Source organism: Lepidochelys kempii, chromosome 21 (genome assembly GCF_965140265.1).
Source record: "Lepidochelys kempii isolate rLepKem1 chromosome 21, rLepKem1.hap2, whole genome shotgun sequence".
Taxonomy (NCBI): domain Eukaryota; kingdom Metazoa; phylum Chordata; order Testudines; family Cheloniidae; genus Lepidochelys; species Lepidochelys kempii.
Genome location: NC_133276.1, coordinates 17766783 through 17785595, shown reverse-complemented (window position 1 = coordinate 17785595; position 18813 = coordinate 17766783). Strand labels below are relative to the sequence as shown.

General features: G+C 54.7%; 1 long non-coding RNA gene across 1 annotated transcript; it reads left to right on the top strand.

Annotated features, from left to right (window-relative positions):
* The first annotated feature begins 4193 nt into the window (after nt 1-4193).
* Nucleotides 4194-18365, top strand: LOC140901234 (uncharacterized). Its single transcript, XR_012155804.1, has 3 exons — nt 4194-4551; nt 4923-5095; nt 17673-18365. It is a non-coding gene; the product is annotated as an uncharacterized lncRNA (long non-coding RNA).
* Nucleotides 18366-18813: the final 448 nt, after the last annotated feature.

The following is an 18813-nucleotide window of genomic DNA, read 5'->3' as shown; positions in this document are numbered from 1 at the left end:
AGCAGCCTAAATTTGGCCTCCAGGACCTCTCTCCTGCCTTTCCCTATGTCACTGGTACCTACATGTACCATAACCACTGGCTCCTCCCCAGAACCGTCTAGATGTCTCGAGAGATCCACAACCTTCACACTCAGCAGGTAATGTACCATGCAGTTCACCAGGCAGTTCTCCTGGTCATCACAAACCCAGCTAGTTATATTTTTAATATTCAAATACCCCATTACTATTACCTGTCTCTTCCTAATAGCTGGAGTTCCCTCCCTCGGAGAGGTATCCTCAGTGCAAGAGGATACTACGACATCATCTGGAAGGAGTCGCTCAACTATGCAATTGGTTCCCTCCACTCCAGCTTGATGGTCTCTTTTCCGGGGACTTTCATCCTCCTCAACAGCACAGAGGCTGTCAGACCGGGGGTGGGACCGTTCTACTGCATCCCTGAAAGTCTCCTCTATGCACCTCTCTGTCTCCCTTAGCTCTGCCAGTTCAGCCCCTCTGGTCTCCAGACCCTGTACTCAGTCTCTGAGGGCCAAGCACTGCTTGCACTGAATGCACACATACACCACCTGCCCACAATGCAGGGAATCGGACATGCTGCATTCAGTGCAATACATTTGATAGCCCCAGGTATTTTTACTCTGGCAAGGCTTTTTTGGGGGTTGGTACAGAAGTTATTGGCCCAAGTTTGGAGAATGTTTGTTGAGTGTATCTGGCTCTGTAAACTCCCTAGCAAAACTCCCCTGTGCAGTTCCGGGGGGCTTATGAGCTGGCTTTTTAGCAACCCCCCTTCCCATTCTCCCTGAGTAGCCCTGCCCCCTTGTCAAGGGGTCCTAGAGGGATCAGGGATCAAAGGACGGTGGCTTGAGCCTCATTAGGAAGCTGCCAGCCCTACCTCAGCACACGCCCCCCCCCCCCCCCCCCAACATACAGACCAGACTGTGAATTTCAGTCAAGCAGGCCCAGGGTAGGCAGCAAGCACACAATAGACTGACAGACAACCTCACCCCAAGGGTCATGTCCTCACTCCTCCTTCCCTGGGAGAGCTCCCGCTTGCTGCGCCTCTTCCTTAGCTCCTCTGAGGAGGGCTGGGGACTCCCCTGAGAGCCCTGTTAGCACCTGTCACCACGGTGTCTGGGCGCCCACCACCATCTGAGACTAGAGAGTTTGCCAGCATAGCGAAAACCCCACATGCCTGAGCCGACATAGCCGCAATACCTGCAGAGCCCCAGTGTAGACGCAGCTCTGTAGCCAGAAGAGTGCGTCTGTTGGTGTGGCCAGCATTGGTGGAGCGGTGGGGTGGCTATGCCAGCAGAACGCCTCCTGCCAGGGTGTGCACTGTGTTGCCACTAGGGCTGTGCCGGCAAAGCCTCTGGAGTTTAGCTAGGCCTGGAGCCCAGCCACAGCTCCCAGGGCCTGGCCTCTTTCTGCTGAAGGAGCGGGGAGGAATGGCTGGGGCTGGGCAGAGCCAGGACAGGCCCAGAGTGAGGCCAAGGGCAAGGCTGTATGTCCGGGAGAGTCTCCTGGAGGGAGATGCGTGGGGCTCTGGCACACTGTCCCTCAGAAGGGGCTGGGGGTGATCAGACTGGGCAGAGCTCTGTAGTAGGGTTGCCAGGTGTCCGGTTGTCAACCAGAACACCAAGTCGAAAAGGGACCCTGGAGGCTCCGGTCAGCACAGCTGACAGGGCCGTTAAAAGTCCGGTTGGTGGTGCTGCGGGGCTAAGGCAGGCTGGCCCCTGCCTGTCCCGACACTGCGCTGCGCCCCGGGAGCAGCCAGCAAGTCCGGCTCCTAGGCAGGGGGGCCACAGGGCTCTGCACACTGCCCCTGCCCCAAACACCAGCTCTGCACTCCCACTGGCCAAGAGGAGCAGGGGGCGGTGCGCTGCCTGTGGCCTTGGGGGAAGGGGCTAGGGTGTTGGGTTTTGTGCGATTAGAAAGTTGGCAACCCTACTCTGGAGACAGAGTGTAAGGACTGATCCTTGGCTCTGGACAAGGAGTAGATGGGAGCTGCCCACTGAGCACGCATCTCCTCTGACAGCGCAGGTCACTCTTCAGGGCCCTGCGCCAGCCACTGTCCCCGGCACAGCAGGCAGGGTGACCCCCACAGGGCATTGCACCAGGCACTGTCCCTCGGCCCCACCCTGGCTCCACCCCTGCCCCGCCCCCATTCCAACCCCTTCCCCAAAGTCCCCACCCCAACTCCACCCCCTCCCTGCCCCTATTGAACTCCTCCCCAAATCCCCCTGAGCGCGACGCGTTCCCCCTCCCTCCCCCTTCCTCCCAGCACTTGCCGCCGCGAAATAGCTGTTTCGTGGCGCAAGAGCTGGGAGCCAGGGGGAGAAGCAGGACGTGATGGCACGCTCAGGGGAGGAGGCGGAGGAGAAGTGGAGGTGAGCTGGGGTGGGGAGCTGCCAGTGGGTGCAGAGCACCCACCAATTTTTCCCCGTGGGTGCTCCAGCCCCGGAGCACCCATGGAGTCGGCACCTATGACTGGCAGAGTCTTGAGGTCTGGCAGTTCTGACCTTTGAGGCTGTGGCCTGGAGTTGGTTCCCAAAGAACTTCCCTTTGGACCCCAGTTCATATAGTGACATTTCAGTCCTGTTTAGCTATACCTTAACAAATTATTATACGAAAATTTTACTAACCAATCCTAACATAGTGTAACAAAATTCTCTAACCAATCCTACCCCACCACCTTAATTAATTTACACCTAGCAAAATTAATTATGTAACAGACAGAAACAATTAAAGAACCAGTCAGAGACCATACAGATAAACAATAGGGAAGTGGGGACCATAATGACAAAACAATAAAGAAATGAGGATTTCACAACCACAACTATTGAGAAGTGATTTTTTGACAGACAGACGCTATCAAACTACGTTTTCTTTAGCCATCTTAAGATCTGTTTCTTTATCTGGTGACAGTGGGGGCCATTAGGACGGGGTCTCCTTCTTGACAGCCTGATTTTACATTCTTTTAATGTAATTTAGTTGGAATGTGAGGCTGTGACTTCCTGCTTGTCAGCTCATGGCTGCTGCTCAGCTGCTCTTTTAATCTGGCTGCGAAGGTCTGAGGCTTTAGGCCTTACAATATGGCTGCAGACAAAGGCCTTATCCTTAAAGGGTCAGGCACTGCCCCCGGCACAGCAGGCAGGGTGACCCCCCAGGCCCTGTGCCAGGCACTACCCCAGCCCTGGCAGACAGGGTGACCCCCAGGACCCTGCACTGGGCACCAACCCAACCCCCGTTCTCCCTTCCCTTTTAGTTCTTCATGCTGGTGTTCCTGATATATGCCACGCAGCTTGTGGCTGCCACGCTTGTCCCGGTGCACAGGAAGCAGGTAACAGCTGGGGGGTTCTGGCCCACTTGGCAGCACCAACCTCATCCTGGCTCCGCCCAGCCCCCTACGGCCTGTGCTGTGACCCAGGATACAGCTAGTGCCTTGGCGGCAGGCAGCAGCCAGGGGAGTAGATTAGAGCCCTCACACATGGGAGTCCGGCTAGGCTGAGAGCAGGGGCCATTGTCCGGGCTCAGTACAGGGCATGGCCTCTTCACCACCACGGCCACCACGCGGGCTGGAGGAGATGGGAATCTGCAGCCATTCCAGGGGTGGCAACGGTGCCCCAGCAGAGTGCTAGCAAGCAGAAGCCCAGCTTGGTTGTTCCTGGCACCTCGGCCCACGGGCTCTGTTCCCGTCCCATTGACCCACCGGGAGCCCCCAGGAGGGTGACTCTGCGTTTGGGGACAGGGAATTAGTGGTGGAGCCATTTGTCTCCAGTGCATCAGCCTAGGCCTGCCCCCAGCCGGCAGTGTCCAGTGGTGGCTCCTCGAGAGGTGAGCAGTCTGAAGTCTCACAGCTCCCCACCAGAGCTGGACAGAGCCACCTCCCTGGGCGTGTCTGCTCTGGGGCAGTGCCTGGCGCTGGGAGGTGCCACCCAGCCCCTTGCGTGGGCAAGGACAGGCATGGGAAAAGTGGGGCGGCTGAAAGCAGTCCTTGTGCAGACAGGGAATGGCTATGCTGCAGCCGGGCGCGAGCCTCCAGCCCAGGCCCACGGCTCCTGCCAGGCAGGCTCGCACTGACGCTCGGCTGCTGCTCCGCCTTGTGTCACTTTAATGCTGGCGCTCTGCCAGCATTCAGGCTCTCCAGCCCACCCCCACCCACGCTCCAGCCTGCGGCGCAGCGTCTACAAGCTATTTCGACTGCGCCAGCACAAGTCTGCTCGGTCCCAGGTGCCGTGCACACATGCCCACAGCAGGGCCAGAAGGCTGAAGCCCCACTAAGCCCTAGAGGGCCCCTCCAGAACCGCTTTGGCAGTGCCCTGTGGCTGCCTGGGCTGAGCCAGGAGGAGGGCCTGGGAGCGGAGGCCGTCACTCTCCAGGGCTGTCACTCTGGCCCCTTCCATTGGGGCCCAGTTTACGAGCAGAAGGGATGAGCTGGCTTCGTCTTTCCTGCAGATCAAGTCTGAATTCTTCCCGTCGGAGCTGCAGAGGAATTACCAAGGGGATACCTCTTCCGAAGTGTTCTCGGCGTCTTGGAACACCCTCGTGATTGTGGTAAGGCTCCGGATGGAGCTGCCGATCCTAGGACCCAGGCATTAGGGCAGAGCAGTGCTGCTGACGAGCATCCATTGCCCTCGGGACCACAGCGCTGCTAAGGAGGGCAAGTGCTGCAGCCATGCACCCTGCCCAAAAGAGGGGCTGGGGTCATGCACCTGCCACCCCATCTCCAGGGTGACTGTGGCTCGGGCTGAGTGAGCTCCGGGGGCTGGGGAAGGGCACATGGGATGGGTTCTCCTTCGCCCATCACCATTTGCTTGCATCAGGCAGGAACATTTGCCACCCTGGGCTGGCGCGGGGAGGCTGCCGTGACGTCACCGCGCTGCAGAGAGAGCTGTCATGCTGACGCCGTAGGGCTTCTCTTTCAGCTCGCACGCTGCAGTGTTTTAGGGCCCGAGGATTTTGGGAACAGCTCCCGATTTCATGAGCTTCATCCAGCAAGCCACGGGCCTGCTGCACCCAGGACAGGCCTCTCCTGGTGCGTCACCTGCTGGATTGGGAGCACTGTAAACAGAGGGGCCCTGATTACATCAATACCCAGGTAGGCTCACTCCCGGTCGTGCCTGGTCACCTCCTGGGTCCCGGCACCTTTCTTCAGTCACACAATAACAGACGGTTAAGGGGCTCTCTTAGGGTTGCCACCTGTCTAACCACGCGAACCCAAACATCCTTGCCCCGCCCCCTGCCCTGCTCCTTCTCAAAGGCCCTGCCCCGCTCACTCCATTCCCCCCCCCGTTGCTCGCTCTCCCCAACCCTCACTCTCTTTGACCAGGCTGGGGCAGGGGGTTGGGGTGCGGGAGGGGCTGTGGGCTCTGGGAGGGAGTTTGGGTGCAGGAGGGGACTCAGGAAGGCAGGGGGTTGAGGTGCGGGAGGGAATGCGGGGTGCAGGCTCTGGCCGGGCAGCGCTTACCTTGGGCAGCTCCCAGTTGGGGGCGCAGCGGGGATAAGGCAGGCTCCCTGCCTGCCCTGGCTCCGCACCACTCCTGAAAGCAGCTGTCACGTCCCTGCGGCCCCTGGTGTGGGGGGGACCAGGGTCTCCACATGCTGCCCATGCCAGCAGCACCGCCTCCACAGCTCCCATTTGCTGCAGTTCCTGGCCAGTGGAAGCTGCGGAGTTGGTGCTGGGGGTGGGAGCAGCGTGTGGAGCTGCCTGCCCCACCCCCAGCGGCCGCAGGGACATGACAGCTACTTTCAGTGCTGGACTTTCAGTGCCTAAAATCTCCTGGTTTGGGCTTCAGCAGCTTTGGGAGATAGGGCGTGATTCTGGAAGACTCCTGGTGAATCCGGGAGGGCTGGCAACCCTAGGCTCTCTCACCCCGGGGACACAGGGCCCTGCTGGGCACCGGGCTGTCGCCCTCTCAGCCCAGGGACACACCTCTGTCGGGCACCGGGCTCGGGTTGCCAGGCGTCCGGTTTTCGTTAAAAGTCCAGTCAGCGGCACAGCGGGGCTAAGGCAGGCTAGTCTCTACCTGTCCTGGCTCCATGCTGCGCCCCGGAAGCAGCCAGCAGCAGGTCCGTCTCCTAGGCAGGGGAGGGGTGGGGGGCGCACGGGGCTCGACACGCTGCCCCCGCCCTGAGCAATGGCTCCGTGCTCCCATTGTCCCACACACTGGGGCCTGGGTCTCCTGGCCTGCAGCATGATGCACGTGGGGGTGGGGAGGGGCTGGGGGCAGGGCACGGCCGGGGTGGGGCTCGCGCATGGGCAGCCCCTGGCCTCACTTCCTCTCTCCCTTCGTTCCCCAGCGACCTGACAGTGAAGGTCTGGAACAGGAGAAGGTTCTGGAACGGCCCGAGCTAGACGCTGCAAAGGCAGGAGCCCTGGTGACTGTCAGGCTCCCTGGTGGGCGAACGCCCCAGCCCCTCTGGCCGTGAAGCCGCTTCATGTGCAAGAGCTGGGAGCCGCCTGGCCTGGGTGTGTTCTAGTTCCCAGGACCCTGGGGTGACGGCGCCTCGGCAGGGCTTTGTGCACTGCCAGCTCCCACGGCTAGGGGGCGTCGTTCCCGTCCAGCCCCACGCTGGCTTTCCATGATGCATAGGGCGTTCTGATGACCGGGTCATGGCCAGGCCGTGCTTCGAGACACGGCCTTGCCAGTCCCGGGGAGGACCCTGAGCTGAGAGACTCAATGGGATCCTTCCAGTCTGCCCCACAGTCCATTCAGCACCCCCGATGCTCTGGAGCCTGGATATGTGTGAGGGATCCTGCATCCTGCTGCTGGCCTCCACTCCGCCCTGGTGCCTTGGGTCTCATTCCCCCTGGAAGCGGCTGCAGGCGCCCCTCTTTACACCTCGTCGTTCAGCAGAGCTGGGTTCTGCCGGCCGGTACCAAAATGCGGAGAGGGCTTGTGTGCTGCCCGAAGATCGCCCCAGTACCACGCTCAGGGCCGACCCCAGCCTGGCACCAGCAGGGTGCATAGAGCACCGCTGGGGAACGACCTGCTCCCAGAGACGCCCTCCCAGCCCCAGCACTGCACTGAGGCTTCTGCACAAGGGGCTCCGGCAGCAGCTCCATTGCTGTGTCTCCGGACCAAATCCACATGCTGCCTGGCAATTGTCGACCTCTGCATCTGACCCACCTTGTTCTGAGCCAGGGTGTCCCCCCTTTTGCCTTGGGGGTGGAGAGAAGCTGGCTCATCGGGGAAAAATCCCTGTGGGTATCTCCAAGGAAAAGTGGAATTTCTGGATCTGTTCACTTTGGACACCCCCCAACCTGACTGAGCCTTAATCACGCACTGGTCTGTTCGCTGTTCCCTGTGATCCTCTCACTGCCCATTTGGAAAACTGGCTTGGTGCCATCTCTGCTGAGCATGGGACTAGCTTGTTCCCAGCTGCTGCGGGAAGGGATCAAAGCTTTTATAGTGGGGTTTAAAAGAATGTTTTAAGCACCCTCGAGAACGGATTGGGACCTGGGGATTTTTAATAGCCTGGAAAGGCTTTAATGCTTGGAAAAGGGCTAAGCTATCCACACCATCTCACAGGGGGGGTTTAGGTTTGCTTGGGGCAGTTCCATGCCTGCCAGCCTGTGGAGCCTGGCTCAGGAGAGGTCCAGGACTAGAGTAGTGGGATGAAGGGTGGGCAGGGGGTGGTTATATGGTCAGGAGAGGGGTGCAGTGTCAAAGGCGGAGGGTGTGGGGCGCTCTGGGTGGGATCTGCAGCAGGGAGCAGGGCAGGGCTAGAATGGAGCTGGACAAGGGGGGGGGGGGACTGGGGTAGTGGGAGGGGCCCACGTGAGATTTGAGGTGCATTAGCTGAGCTGGAGGGGCAATGAGGGTTTGCGCAGCCCCTGCCCATGCTCTGCTTGCCACCCACCTGCACTCCTGCTCTGGCACAAGTCACTAAATCACCAAGGTCACCCCAGATTTCGGTTTTATAAAGGTCAAAATTCCATGAGGTCTCTCACCACCATCTCCCACCATGCTTGGGGGCCCCCCTTCCTCTGGGGCATCCACAGCCAAGTGCCTGCAGCTGCCAGAGCCATGTGGGCATCCCACAGTGCTGCACTCCCCAAAGCACATGGACTCGCTCTCACTGGGGTCCTTCGCTACCTTCACTCCCTCCTCCCCAATGACTGGCTAAGGAGTCCCAGTCCCACGCAGCCAATGCCCAGTGCAGCCCGAACCTTCATCAGGCAACTTCTCGCTGCTGCTTAATAGAATCATAGAATCATAGAATATCAGGGTTGGAAGGGACCCCAGAAGGTCATCTAGTCCAACCCCCTGCTCAAAGCAGGACCAATTCCCAGTTAAATCATCCCAGCCAGGGCTTTGTCAAGCCTGACCTTAAAAACCTCTAAGGAAGGAGATTCTACCACCTCCCTAGGTAACGCATTCCAGTGTTTCACCACCCTCTTAGTGAAAAAGTTTTTCCTAATATCCAATCTAAACCTCCCCCACTGCAACTTGAGACCATTACTCCTCGTTCTGTCATCTGCTACCATTGAGAACAGTCTAGAGCCATCCTCTTTGGAACCCCCTTTCAGGTAGTTGAAAGCAGCTATCAAATCCCCCCTCATTCTTCTCTTCTGCAGGCTAAACAATCCCAGCTCCCTCAGCCTCTCCTCATAACTCATGTGTTCCAGTCCCCTAATCATTTTTGTTGCCCTTCGCTGGACTCTCTCCAATTTATCCACATCCTTCTTGAAGTGTGGGGCCCAAAACTGGACACAGTACTCCAGATGAGGCCTCACCAATGTCGAATAGAGGGGAACAATCACGTCCCTCGATCTGCTCGCTATGCCCCTACTTATACATCCCAAAATGCCATTGGCCTTCTTGGCAACAAGGGCACACTGCTGACTCATATCCAGCTTCTCGTCCACTGTCACCCCTAGGTCCTTTTCCGCAGAACTGCTGCCTAGCCATTCGGTCCCTAGTCTGTAGCTGTGCATTGGGTTCTTCCGTCCTAAGTGCAGGACCCTGCACTTATCCTTATTGAACCTCATCAGATTTCTTTTGGCCCAATCCTCCAATTTGTCTAGGTCCTTCTGTATCCTATCCCTCCCCTCCAGCATATCTACCACTCCTCCCAGTTTAGTATCATCCGCAAATTTGCTGAGAGTGCAATCCACACCATCCTCCAGATTATTTATGAAGATATTGAACAAAACTGGCCCCAGGACCGACCCTTGGGGTACTCCACTTGACACTGGCTGCCAACTAGACATGGAGCCATTGATCACTACCCGTTGAGCCCGACAATCTAGCCAGCTTTCTACCCACCTTGTAGTGCATTCATCCAGCCCATACTTCCTTAACTTGCTGACAAGAATACTGTGGGAGACCGTGTCAAAAGCTTTGCTAAAGTCAAGAAACAATACATCCACTGCTTTCCCTTCATCCACAGAACCAGTAATCTCATCATAAAAGGCGATTAGATTAGTCAGGCATGACCTTCCCTTGGTGAATCCATGCTGGCTGTTCCTGATCACTTTCCTCTCATGCAAGTGCTTCAGGATTGATTCTTTGAGGACCTGCTCCATGATTTTTCCAGGGACTGAGGTGAGGCTGACTTGCCTGTAGTTCCCAGGATCCTCCTTCTTCTCTTTTTTAAAGATTGGCACTACATTAGCCTTTTTCCAGTCATCTGGGACTTCCCCGGTTCGCCACGAGTTTTCAAAGATAATGGCCAATGGCTCTGCAATCACAGCCGCCAATTCCTTCAGCACTCTCGGATGCAACTCGTCCGGCCCCATGGACTTGTGCACGTCCAGCTTTTCTAAATAGTCCCTAACCACCTCTATCTCCACAGAGGGCTGGCCATCTCTTCCGCATTTTGTGTTGCCCAGCGCAGCAGTCTGGGAGCTGACCTTGTTAGTGAAAACAGAGGCAAAAAAAGCATTGAGTACATTAGCTTTTTCCACATCCTCTGTCACTAGGTTGCCTCCCTCATTCAGTAAGGGGCCCACACATTCCTTGGCTTTCTTCTTGTTGCCAACATACCTGAAGAAACCCTTCTTGTTACTCTTGACATCTCTGGCTAGCTGCAGCTCCAGGTGCGATTTGGCCCTCCTGATTTCATTCCTACATGCCCGAGCAATATTTTTATACTCTTCCCTGGTCATATGTCCAACCTTCCACTTCTTGTAAGCTTCTTTTTTATGTTTAAGATCCGCTAGGATTTCACCATTAAGCCAAGCTGGTCGCCTGCCATATTTACTATTCTTTCGACTCATCGGGATGGTTTGTCCCTGTAACCTCAACAGGGATTCCTTGAAATACAGCCAGCTCTCCTGGACTCCTTTCCCCTTCAAGTTAGTCCCCCAGGGGATCCTGGCCATCCGTTCCCTGAGGGAGTCGAAGTCTGCTTTCCTGAAGTCCAGGGTCCGTATCCTGCTGCTTACCTTTCTTCCCTGTGTCAGGATCCTGAACTCAACCAACTCATGGTCACTGCCTCCCAGATTCCCATCCACTTTTGCTTCCCCCACTAATTCTACCCGGTTTGTGAGCAGCAGGTCAAGAAAAGCGCCCCCCCTAGTTGGCTCCTCTAGCACTTGCGCCAGGAAATTGTCTCCTACGCTTTCCAAAAACTTCCTGGATTGTCTATGCACCGCTGTATTGCTCTCCCAGCAGATATCAGGAAAATTAAAGTCACCCATGAGAATCAGGGCATGCGATCTAGTAGCTTCCGTGAGCTGCCGGAAGAAAGCCTCATCTACCTCATCCCCCTGGTCCGGTGGTCTATAGCAGACTCCCACCACTACATCACTCTTGTTGCACACACTTCTAAACTTAATCCAGAGACACTCAGGTTTTTCTGCAGTTTCGTACCGGAGCTCTGAGCAGTCATACTGCTCCCTTACATACAGTGCTACTCCCCCACCTTTTCTGCCCTGCCTGTCCTTCCTGAACAGTTTATAACCATCCATGACAGTACTCCAGTCATGTGAGTTATCCCACCAAGTCTCTGTTATTCCGATCACGTCATAGTTCCTTGACATCACCAGGACCTCCAGTTCTCCCTGCTTGTTTCCAAGGCTTTGTGCATTTGTATATAAGCACTTGAGATAACCTGTTGATTGCCCCTCATTCCCAGTATGAGGCAGGAGCCCTCCCCTCACAGACATTCCTGCCTGTGCTTCCTCCCGGTATCCCGCTTTCCCACTTACCTCAGGGCTTTGGTCTCCTTCCCCCGGTGAACCTAGTTTAAAGCCCTCCTCACTAGGTTAGCCAGCCTGCTGGCAAAGATGCTCTTCCCTCTCTTCGTAAGATGGAGCCCGTCTCTGCCCAGCACTCCTCCTTCATGGAACACCATCCCATGGTCAAAGAAACCAAAGCCTTCTCTCCCTTGGGGTGCAGAACTTGCCGTGAAACTGACCTGAGGGAACAGCAGCCGCCGGGCCCTTCTCCCGGGTGCGTTTCTTGCGTCGTGCCACCCCTTACATAAGAAGCGGCAGCTGGACTCTGGTTTATGGATTGATCCATGTGGTGTGCTGGGGGCTGGCGAAGGGCCGGCTCTAACCCCATCAGCAATGGACTGTGTGTTCTCTGGGATCCAGGACTTTCAGTGTCCTTGGTTAACAGGGTCCTGCACTTAGGATGGAAGAATCCAATGCACCGCTACAGACTAGGGACCAAATGGCTAGGCAGCAGTTCTGCGGAAAAGGACCTAGGGGTGACAGTGGACGAGAAGCTGGATATGAGTCAGCAGTGTGCCCTTGTTGCCAAGAAGGCCAATGGCATTTTGGGATGTATAAGTAGGGGCATAGCGAGCAGATCGAGGGATGTGATCGTTCCCCTCTATTCGACATTGGTGAGGCCTCATCTGGAGTACTGTGTCCAGTTTTGGGCCCCACACTACAAGAAGGATGTGGATAAATTGGAGAGAGTCCAGCGAAGGGCAACAAAAATGATTAGGGGTCTAGAACACATGACTTACGAGGAGAGGCTGAGGGAGCTGGGATTGTTTAGCCTGCAGAAGAGAAGAATGAGGGGGGATTTGATAGCTGCTTTCAACTACCTGAAAGGGGGTTCCAAAGAGGATGGCTCTAGACTGTTCTCAATGGTAGCAGATGACAGAACGAGGAGTAATGGTCTCAAGTTGCAGTGGGGGAGGTTTAGATTGGATATTAGAAAAAACTTTTTCACTAAGAGGGTGGTGAAACACCGGAATGCGTTACCTAGGGAGGTGGTAGAATCTCCTTCCTTAGAGGTTTTTAAGGTCAGGCTTGACAAAGCCCTGGCTGGGATGATTTAACTGGGAATTGGTCCTGCTTCGAGCAGGGGGCTGGACTAGATGACCTTCTGGGGTCCCTTCCAACCCTGATATTCTATGATTCTATGATTGCCCCTGGTTTCCTTCTACCCGGCAGATCAAAGGGCAGCACCAGGGGGTTCTTACCCCAGATTTGACCTCCTTTCAAACTGATACATCGGACGGGAAACACTTCCACTTTCTAAACCTCAGCAACCTCTCTGTCTGTCTGTCTGTTTGTTTGTTTTGCCTCTTGCTAATCCAGCTGCCCTGCCTTGCAGTAGCGAACCCTGCAAAAACAGCGATTGATCGCCTTCTGCTTAACAAAGTAAAAATTGCCTCCAATCGCTGCTGCTCTGCGGAACCAAAGCAGTGTTTCTGCGGTGGGAAAAATTGTACATTTCCATCATGCCTCTGAGCACCTGGCTACTGACCAGGATGGGGAGCTCTGAAGTCCTGCCAGGGTGCTGGCTCTGGTGGGATCCAAACACAGTGACGTGGTTTGCTCAGCTACGCATCACACCCATCCATCATTCTCCCACTTTTGCCACCAATGAAAGGAGAAGCGTCCCCAGGGCTGGTTGAAGTGATGCCTTCCAGCCATCAAGAGAGAGTGGATTATGTCTAAGATCCCCCTGGTGGGACAGGATTAAACTGGCTGGGAGAGAAAAGATGGATTTTTCCATTTGGCAACAAGAGTGACAAGCAAACGTGAATTGTCTGTAATGAAGAGGATGTGAGCTGGGGGCTCTGAGATGCCAACCGAGTAGCTGGTTGGTGGGTGGGTGGCCTGTACCCTGGAGGATGATGTCTGAGTCTCTGCTTGTCACAACGGCTGTTGAATGCAGCTGCTGTCATGGGGTAACACTTGACACACGCTCTGCCCTGGCAGGTGTGAATGGCTCTGGGGGCGGGAGGGATCCAGGGCATCAGTGTCTCTGCTTCAATGGGGCTTCATCTGATCTTTAAGAGCCTGATCCAAAGCCAGAAGAAAGTCTCCCATTGACCTCCATGGATTTTGGATCAGGCACTGAGTGCAGGTCGCTGCGTGAGAAGGGGAGATTTCACCTGCATGTAGCCCAGTAGCCACCTGTTGGGATTCCCTAGTTCTTTCCCTCAGGGTTAATCCCAGGCAGCTCCACTCATAGAATCATAGAATCATAGAATATCAGGGTTGGAAGGGACCCCAGAAGGTCATCTAGTCCAACCCCCTGCTCAAAGCAGGACCAATTCCCAGTTAAATCATCCCAGCCAGGGCTTTGTCAAGCCTGACCTTAAAAACCTCTAAGGAAGGAGATTCTACCACCTCCCTAGGTAACGCATTCCAGTGTTTCACCACCCTCTTAGTGAAAAAGTTTTTCCTAATATCCAATCTAAACCTCCCCCACTGCAACTTGAGACCATTACTCCTCGTTCTGTCATCTGCTACCATTGAGAACAGTCTAGAGCCATCCTCTTTGGAACCCCCTTTCAGGTAGTTGAAAGCAGCTATCAAATCCCCCCTCATTCTTCTCTTCTGCAGGCTAAACAATCCCAGCTCCCTCAGCCTCTCCTCATAACTCATGTGTTCCAGTCCCCTAATCATTTTTGTTGCCCTTCGCTGGACTCTCTCCAATTTATCCACATCCTTCTTGAAGTGTGGGGCCCAAAACTGGACACAGTACTCCAGATGAGGCCTCACCAATGTCGAATAGAGGGGAACGATCACGTCCCTCGATCTGCTCGCTATGCCCCTACTTATACATCCCAAAATGCCATTGGCCTTCTTGGCAACAAGGGCACACTGCTGACTCATATCCAGCTTCTCGTCCACTGTCACCCCTAGGTCCTTTTCCGCAGAACTGCTGCCTAGCCATTCGGTCCCTAGTCTGTAGCTGTGCATTGGGTTCTTCCGTCCTAAGTGCAGGACCCTGCACTTATCCTTATTGAACCTCATCAGATTCCTTTTGGCCCAATCTTCCAATTGGTCTAGGTCCTTCTGTATCCTATCCCTCCCCTCCAGCGTATCTACCACTCCTCCCAGTTTAGTATCATCCGCAAATTTGCTGAGAGTGCAATCCACACCATCCTCCAGATCATTTATGAAGATATTGAATAAAACCGGCCCCAGGACCGACCCTTGGGGCACTCCACTTGATACCGGCTGCCAACTAGACATGGAGCCATTGATCACTACCCGTTGAGCCCGACAATCTAGCCAGCTTTCTACCCACCTTATAGTGCATTCATCCAGCCCATACTTCCTTAACTTGGTGACAAGAATACTATGGGAGACCGTGTCAAAAGCTTTGCTAAAGTCAAGAAACAATACATCCACTGCTTTCCCTTCATCCACAGAACCAGTAATCTCATCATAAAAGGTGATTAGATTAGTCAGGCATGACCTTCCCTTGGTGAATCCATGCTGGCTGTTCCTGATCACTTTCCTCTCATGCAAGTGCTTCAGGATTGATTCTTTGAGGACCTGCTCCATGATTTTTCCAGGAACTGAGGTGAGGCTGACTGGCCTGTAGTTCCCAGGATCACTCCACTGACCCCAGCATGTCACAGGACCGAGCGCACGTCTTGTTCTGTCTCACACCAAGCGACGGCATCTCGTGGTGTTCCCAGCCAGCAAAACCCCACAGGAGGTCAATAGGAACAATCAGGTTGAAAAATGGAAATTTCCTCATAAGTTGTCCTGAGGCCATGGCTGGCGCCCAGCCCGCTGGCATCAGATGATCCAGTACCGGGTACCTGGCATGTGTCTACTGTCAGCTTCCATGTGCTGGGCACAGCCCTTCCCTTGAGGTACCCCTGCCGGCTCCTCTCCCTGTGTGGAAGGGAGAGCAGGCGGGGGCTGTGTTGTACTGTAGCTCTGTGTGTGCGCGCACGGTCTTTTTACATTTGGAGGGGTTTCATTTTGGGGGGTTCTTTCGGTTAAGCTACCTCATGGTCTGAGCCATTTTTTAAAATGATTTTGAAACGTGAATTTGTCCTGGAAACGCACAGTCTGCCAACACCTGCGTTGCTGAGCCGCTCGGGTCCTGGGGGCTTGTCCTGCCTTAGCGTTGCAGTGTGACATAATGCACCTTGCTCTGCTTGAAAAATGTCCTCCTTAGCCTTTAAAAAAGGGCCTGTGGTTCTTGGAGGTCCAACTTGACACATTAAAGGGGCCTGATCTCAGACAGGGGGTGCTCAGGGCTTTCTCTTTAAGGGGTCATGGACTGGGCCCCTGAAACAACTAGCCGCTCTTGAAAATCATGACCCTGACTCTTACATGGAGGCCCTGTCTTCAGGTTGTCAAGAGGAGCTCCGAATGCCACCCTGAGCCAACACGTGCTGGGCGGACATCGGAATGCCTCTCGAGCTCACAATAATCCTCCTGCGAGCCCAGAAAGGCCATTGCCGACCCCCCGACCGCCTGTTCTTGAAAGCACTGACATAGCCTGACACTGATCAGCTGAAGCTGAGGACCTGGGAAGTGGAGCTCTCTGAGATTTAGTGAAATCGGTGTGTGCCCCGCTGAACATCCTTGTCCTGACGCTGGCAGTGGCCACCTGGGAATGGCTCCTTGTCTGGAACCATGCAGTGATCGATTTTACCATGATCTGGCTGCACTTAACCCTAGTTTAACAAGAGCCTCCTGTGGCATCATATCCAGGATCCATGTGAGAGCAGGGATATGGCTATCCCCTGACCTCATGTTGTATACAGCTTGTGTTTGGCTGAAACAGCCCCTAACAGGGACTCTTTCCCAGCCACTGGATTAATGTCCATCTCTTTCTGAATCCAAATGCCCTCCCTTATCTTAGGTCAGATCCTCAGCTGGTGAAAATGGTCACAGCTTCATGGATGGAGCTAGGATGCTTTACACCAGCTGAAGATCTGCTCCCCAGACTTTTAGCCACAAGACTATTCTTCCTCTTAGCTAGGGAGAAAATCCTGGAACAGCGCCAGCTGAAAGCACAATGCCGCTTAATCATGGGAATAAGGGGCAGCTTTGTAATGTACAATCAAAGGGGAAGCACATTCCCCTATACTATATATGCTGCACTCCTTCCAGGGGCCAATAACTCAAAGCACACCCCCAACGTACCCCTGCTGTCCTTGGTAGCTGGGCACGTTAGCCTCTTGGAAGAACTAAGGAGTCATATGTGTTCCTTGTCTTGAAAATCTGCCTGCTAGTGATTGTGCTTGATTGTGCTTTCAGGCAGCAGCACAGGGAAGAGGACAGCACAAATCAAGAGGTCCCCTTGGGTGCAGTCATCCCTGATGTTACCATGTAAGGTGGGGAGATGGGGAACAAATGCCTCCATAGAGGGGCAGTGAGTGACAATAACCGTGACAGTGTGTGATCTGGGAGAGTTTAATTGGATGTGTCTCTTATGGGAAGCAGGTAATAGGTCAGGACAGTGAGGGCTCAGGAGATAAATTCACCCCCACAAGTCTCCTTGGTGTTGGCACCAGTGCCTGGGGGGACTGTAGTCCAGTAACTCAGGAGCTGAAAGGAGCCCAAGGTGGATGCAGGCCTGGGAACTGCAATGAGCTGCGTCTCCCTACCCCTGATTCTGATCTTGCCCTGTCACTGCAGTGTCTGACGCACCACTGGCTTGAAGTAGTTTCCATTGTATATAGGGTTTACAGTTTGGTTCAATAGCTCTCAGCACCCCCACTCTACAAATAGTTCCAGCATCCTTGCCTACCAGAGAGTCTTGTGCAAAAGCACACTCATCTGGGCATATACCCATGCACATTCACTATCAGCCATGCCCCAGCAAAAGTGAAAGGCAGGAGGACTAAAGAAGGACAGATGGATAGATAGGATACCATGTGATCATGCAATGATAGAACATCGGGGCCAGGCTCCATAACAACAACACGACAGAGAGAACAGACCCCTGAATGGGGCGAGTGGTAAATTTCAAAGGCCATCCTGGTTGCAAGGGGCCGCTGGGAGCTCCAAGGCTTGCGCTGCAGCTGGTGGGATGTGCAGCATTGATGTAAGCAGTGTCAGGATGAGCTCCACCCTGACATCTGGTGGTGAGGTGTGGCAAGTTGTGGAAAGAACTTCAGGGGCCGATCCTCATTTGCATAGGCACACCCACCCCGCCTAGAATGAGGCCATAGCTGCCCAAATGGTCACTTTGGCTGCTGTAGGATCCCCAGTGTCTCTGTTATTGGGGCAGGAAGGATAAATTGTTATTCCCCTGATTATGGGAACTGTGCTTGGAACTGTACGTGGCCTTTTGTTATGATGGAGGGACTCGCCATCAACTAAGTAGCACTCGCTAGGCAAGGGTCATGGGTTCCAAAACTCTGTGAATTGAGAGAGGCTGGGGACAAGTATTAATACTTGGTGGCCTGGGCCCCTGGGTGAGGGCCGTACATGCTAATTGCACTTTCTCCTCTCTCCGCTGTGGAATAATCAGAGCTAATTTTGATTCCATTAGGAGTCTTGTTACAGGCTCCTGAGCTCACTTTGGGCTAATAGTGCACCATCACTGAGGCTCCCATACTACAAACTGAATTCACCAAAGAGCTGAACTGACTAAGAGCTGAAATCACTGAGCGTTGTGTTAAGTCGCGGGGGAGCCTGAAGATATATTGTGGAGCAGTTTGTGGGACGGCTGGAGCGCCTTGTGGACAGGCCGGTGGAGCAGTTCATAGGACAGCGGGAGCTGCTGGTGGGCCGCGGAACGGAGCAGTTCGTGGACCGGCTGGTGGAGCAGTTTGTGGGACGGCGGGAGCTGCTTGTGGGCCGCGGAGCGGAGTGGAGCGAAGCAGTTTGTGGGGCGGCTGGCGGAGCAGAGTGGAGCGAAGGCCTATGGAGCTGTGGGGTGGTCAGCTTCTGATCATGTAAGGTGCCCCTTACCTTTTTTCCCCCCCCACATCTCCACCCAGGTTGGGAGGTAAAGCTCTGCAGATAAACTTTCGAACTCTGGGGCTGCCCTGACCAGGGACAGAGACTTTTGGGGCATTGGACTTTTGGGACTTTGGGTGATTTGGGGTTGCTGGACTCAAGAACCAAAGGGAAAAGGGCATGCCCCAATTTGCCTGGGGTGGGTTTTTTGCTCATGGGTTGTGTTATGAATCCTGTGGGTGGTGTTTCCCCAACATAATGCCACATTGTTTCTCTCTGTTATTAAAAGGCTTTTTGCTACACTCAGGCTATGTGCTTGCCAGAGGGGAAGTATTGCCTCTTGGAGGCGCCCAGCGGGGGTGGTATATATTTGTCCCAGGTCACTGGGTGGGGGCTCGAGCCGGTTTGCATTGTGTTATTGGAATGAATCCCCTAGATATTGAACCCGGCCCTTGTTGCTGCCAACTCTGACGGGCAGAAGGGTTACATTTACATTGCTTAATTGCACAACCATGGTCTGCAAACCCTCCAGCTCTGCAGTGTCCACTCCTGGCTGTGCTGAGCTGGAAATCTGCACACTCTTCTCTGTGGCTTCCTACAAGCCCCAGCTATACCAGCAAGCGGCCAGCTGCTTCAGGGCAGTTCCGGGGAGAGAAATTAGCTGGTTCCTCTTCTTGAAGCTTGAGACCTGTAAATGATAAGCTATACATGCAGCAAGTCTAGAGGTAGAG